Below are 6,133 nucleotides of genomic sequence, written 5' to 3'. Positions count from 1 at the left end.
ATATTCGTTGATTTTCATAAGCTATGGTTAAAAGTCTCCATGTAAACACCACTGATAACCCGCCATGTACGAGTACTTGTTATTTTTATTATTATTATTATTGTTATGCGTTGGTCGTAAGCAAATATTGTTACAACCATAAAAAAAATTACGATTTTCCATCGAATAGCACGTGAATAAAGATGTAGGTAAATGTTTTTATGCGTTATAGGATCAAGGCAAGTATAGTATATACTATATATTATTAAAATATATAATAAGGTACCAGTGGCATAGTCAGGATTTTGCATTAGAGAAAGGAGACTGATCATTTATTGTACATGAAAGATTTAACTAGGATTTCTAATAAATTTAGTATACTGACACCTTAATAACATAACATTTTAGACTTTTGCATTAACATTAAATACAAATTACAATTTTAATATATGTTTACGCGTTATATTTAATATGTTTACGTAAGATTGAAATTTGAAAGTATTTTTTAAATTTTCCAGAATTTTTAAAATGGGTTACTACCTCTTAATTACCCTTAATATGCCACTAAGTTTTTATACACATATTATATAGATTAATGATGACGTTTATCACGTACAATAGATACTGTCTCTCAAAATGAAAAGGTAATAAAAAAAAAATTACTAAGAAAAAATTATTTTGACATTAGACAAATGTATACACTATACAGCCATACAGGCAATGACACCAATCCCTGATAGTAGAGGGTAGCACCTGTCCTCAAAAATAATTTTATGTGACTTACAAATATGTATTTATCTACTGTGACCATTTTTTTTTTTTTGAACAACTTGATGTATCTGAGATTGTACTAAGTAATAAAATCAAATTTTAAATTATTTTTTCATGATGGAAGGTGGATGTCGGGTGGTAAATTTCTAGTTTTGTCTCTCCTCTTCCCTATAAAAAAAATTATCATCCCTAATGCATACCGGTACTATACAACATTAACAGAAACATGAAATATTAATATTATGTTATTGCTAATAATTATTATTCCACGTACCTATCTCTATATTTACTAAAGTCTAAAAGTACACACCTGTGTAGAAATATACGAATTCTATACCTGTATCAATTGAGGTTAATAACCCAGCTTATACGCTTATTAAACACAGTTATAGTGTTAATATGATAATAATAGTAATTAGTATTAATCTACTTAAACATTATACCGGTATTATCGGTATGGTTGGAGGGAATTTATAGAGATAAAATTATTGTTTTAAACTTTTTTTATTCAGCTACAGCATATTATTATACAAAAGTTCAAGTTTTACGCATCCTGTAGTAATTTAACACGTGTAATCGCATAAAAATTAAAAAAAAAACTACTAAGTCCCAAAAATACATAAATTTAGTAGGTAATTATTATAAAAAAAAAAATATTAACCTCATGTTTTGATTAATTATTAATATCTAGAAGTAATTATGTAATAACATATTAAATATATTATTCATATTTTCATGTAAATACCTATAGCATATTATATTATCCGAGTTAAGGTTAGGTAGGTAAGTATATTTTGACGAATCGTGATTTATATAATTCAATAAGAAATAGTTCATATTTAATTAGTTTGAGTAGAACAGATGTAAAGTAGGGTTAAGACAATTTTAGTACATATTTTATAGTATAAAATGATTCACTAAGCATGACCACCACATTTTTGCATAAATTATTAATTTATTTTAGTTAAAAATTTTAAAGTTATAAGTAGGTATACATTGGAGGTGACATTCTAAAATATAAAGTTTTTTTTGTAAAGAATGTTCTATAATATTGATATAAAATATTTTTTTTCCAAATAAGAAGCAACATCTTGTTTACTGTCATCATAACACTCATATAATATCCTAAAAGTTACAAGTCTAAATTATCCGTAGTACATTAAGTTAAATAATTCAAAACTACTTATTTAAATTTTGGTTAAAATACATTAATAATTTAAAACAATCATCTACTTAACAATTTACAGGAATAAAGGGTAATTCTCAATTTGATAAAAGGAAATTTTTATCTCAACAGGACACTCCTTAAATGGTGTAAAAAATATAAGTATTCGCAAGTACGATCATTTAATATATACCTACTTAAAAATTCAAAAATAGAATTTGAATAAATTCACCATTAAAATAAAAAATTATAATGAGCTCAATTAGTGAATCACTAAATATATTAATATATTGCAATATTAACAAACTGCATGCCAACATTATATATATATATATATATGCTATTTACGTATATATTTATATTTAATTCATTAAATGTTTCTACTCATTGAATATGTTTACAATGTCATCACAATTTTAAAATCTATTGATAGGCAACATACATTTGACTACCAACTAATATCACCAATAAGTACGCAACATAATCGTTGTTATATCAACTGTACTTTATTTATGTAATAAAAAAAGCACTTAACTATTAACCTACGTCAGTGGTTTAATTTGGGTGGTGAAGGTGTGAGTGACCTTTTCCCACGTATAATTTTAAAATAACCAGACGGTTAGGGTTCAGTTATTAGAATCTAACAATATCAAAATTTACTTTTTATAGAAATATTTATCTTACCATGAAATTTAGTTATACACTAATATAATTCATTTAAGCATACAGATCTAATAAATGTTATTATTGTCATTAATTACTAATACTCATTATTTATATAAATATTTAAATAGGTACTATTAATACTTACTGTTTACATACATTATGTATTAATTTAATATAAGTTTATCATTACTATATATCGTTTTTATTACTTTTAAATATTATATTATTTACATATAATGACTAATGAGTGTTTAAACTTAAAAATATCAAAATTCAAAATTAATATAATACGTATTAAATTAAAGTATCTATAATATGCAAGTTACAAGTAAAGACAAGCTTTGAATTTTATTCTTAGAGGAGCACGTCACAAATATTTACAATTTACCTACTTTTCTTTAAAAAAAATCAAAACTACGCTACTGCAGGCATACATCACAAACCATGGGTAACTATAATAATATATTGACTACAGACATGTGCAGTATTCATGATCTCAAACAAATATACAATGTAAGTATAATATGGAATAACTCTACAACGATATAATATTAGTATTTAGTTTAAGAGTTTTGTTTAAGAAAACAGGCAGCACATCTTCCATTGTTGATAAAATGACCTAAGGATAGTCCTTTGTTTATTTTTGATATTATTAATATTATTTGTTATTGGTGTGTCTTAAAAATATTTAACTTTCAGTTATTATATTTGTGTATATCTATAATTTTTTAATGAACTGTACTTTTACGTTTTACCATTTCATATCAATGGGTTTATTTGTTGTAATCGATTGCCAAGGTCCATGACCCCCTCCGGTCCATGTACATGCTAAAAAAAAGTTATATAGCCGTCATCACGTTCAAGGTAGAACATACGAACATGTGTATGTGTGAGTGTGTAGTTTATATATGTGCATAATATCTACGTCATAATATACGACATATACATATATTTATTTAAAGCGCGTGTGAATTAAATCCACCGAATGCTTAAACTGTCGAGCGATGAATCATTAATACTTATTACCACCACAATAACCCCGTAAAGATATATTCTTGGAATTTTCTAAAAATAATAATTTTATTTCTATGAGTTGTCGTATTTGTAATAATAATATAATACTATATTTTATTAGGATACCAAAAAAAAATTGTCATAACTCATATTATGTACATATTAATTTAAGTTATTTTATGTTCATATATATTATAATATATAAATCTCGTTTAATCTTAGGGACCGGAATAAAAACAATAAACATGCCTTTTGTGGTGCAATAACGGATGAGAGTATCGAAATATATTTTTATATGATTATTAATACCTGCTTATAATAATAACCTTGACCATGAATTCATCACCAATTCAAAGAAGTTCCAAGTTTTGACATAAATAACCTTGTTATGTAATATACTGGACCATCCGTTCTTATCGGCCAGATTCGTCTGAGTCGTCATCAGACTCGAGTGCATAACGTAGGAGTACATCCGCCAACGATTATGAATAGTCGTTTTTTTTTAGCAATAACGCAATAAAACATATGACTGAATTTCGTTAAGAATCATATTTATCTAAACCTTATACATAGGTACTTATAATACAATCATTAGTTAACCATTTAAAAAAATGTATAACGTATATAAATCCAATTCAAATCGTATGCAAGCAGCAACAAAAAATAAGTTGATCAAGTAGGCATCTTTCTGATATACAGTAGCCAATAGGTATTCAGTGACTCAATGACATAAATTTATAGTAGGTAAGTACCTATTAATAGATAAAACTTAAAAATAAATCAAAAACGTTTATAACTTTCTAACTACAAAATAATTTATTATTTTTCGCTATTTTTATGAACTTTATCAAAATTCAAACTTTAAACGTTCGTAAAAAAATATTCTGGCTATGGATTTTGTTGAAAGTGGATTTGTGTAAAAACTCCAGAATTTATTTAATTTTTGTTCGTTTTTACCGATTATGTAAATAAATATTGGAAATTTTTATGTTTCACTTCTTTGAAGTACAAACTAGAATTAATTTTCCATAATCATCCATATTTTTGAAAATAGAAGTACTTTATGGACAACGTATCATGTTCATTGTTCACATACATAAAAAAACACATCATTGTAAAATCAATATTTACAATCTAAAATAATACACTGTGGTATTATGGTAATACAATAGATTACCTATCAATTAATGATTTTATATTTTTACTAGACTATTATTATGCTCCAAACATTTTTATCAGAAATTCTACAACAATTTATTTTTCCTTATAAGTAAATTAGTCGTTTACTAGAAAACCCTGGAATAATGGAATGCTCAATAATTATTATAAAATTACCGTTGCTTTTCAACTCCATGTATAATATTATATGTTTATGCCTACTACACAATAGTTATAATACTTATAAATTTTAACTACTATAGAGTGTAATTATTAATAAATTATGAAAATCTTTAATTAGGTAACTACATAGTTATTTTTTAATAATATATCAATAGCCTATAGGTAGTAGGTGCAATTTAATTACATTTTTGTATGTTTCATTTTATAAAACCAAAAGTTTTCATATTAACGTAAACGCGATTAGGTAATATATTTTTATGTAATACAATTTGAATTTATTTCAGCGGGTATTAACCGTTCAATTATTATAAATAATATTGTTGATAATCGTTTATCTTATAGGTATGTCCATTTCAATATTATAACATACTTCTCATAGATAATATTTATAAAATTAAAACACATTTTGACTTATAACCACATTCACCTAGATTGTAATAGGTAAATAATATAAACAAATATATTTATTACTTATACAATAATTGTAATACAACTACATTTTTTTGTTTTTATTACATTTTAGCACAAAAACTATAAAAAAACAAATTCTACATTTTTCACATTTTTTACAACAACGGTATATTTCTTGAAGCAATGTGGTATTTTGCACAAATATTATTTTTAATCATCAGTTGCTGCTACGGTGAGTATTATATGGGTAACGTTGGTATCAATACTAACTGATATTATTAAATTCTGATAGAGACATTTTAAATATTTTAAGTACTTATTGTCTTATTAGTTATTGCCGTAAATATTATAAAACCAAAAATCGATTCTAAGCAAAAAACAAAACAGCGCATAATTAATCTCCAAATTCGGGTACAAATATTGACAAATAAAGTATTAAAAACAAAAAAAAATCAAAACACGAAAAGCTATTTTGTACAAGGAACTCTATTCAATATCATTCAGTAATGAAAATGTCTTATACGTATTGGTCTGCGTGAAACTATAATTATTATTATAACATGAGACAACGCGTATTTTTATAAATCAGCCATCAACGTTTGAACTTAAACATCCAAACCGAGAGATTTGAACCAGTAAATCTATAATATATATTATTACATGTTAAAAACATCATATTATACAAAAAATCTATTAATTAAAAATAACTATTAATCACCTAAAAATTTAAAACCATTGTAGTTTCTATATTTTTCTATTACCAATCTACACACTCTCTAAAACTAT

Source organism: Aphis gossypii, chromosome 2 (assembly GCF_020184175.1).
Source record: "Aphis gossypii isolate Hap1 chromosome 2, ASM2018417v2, whole genome shotgun sequence".
NCBI lineage: Eukaryota > Metazoa > Arthropoda > Insecta > Hemiptera > Aphididae > Aphis > Aphis gossypii.
Note: the sequence above shows the minus strand (reverse complement) of the source record.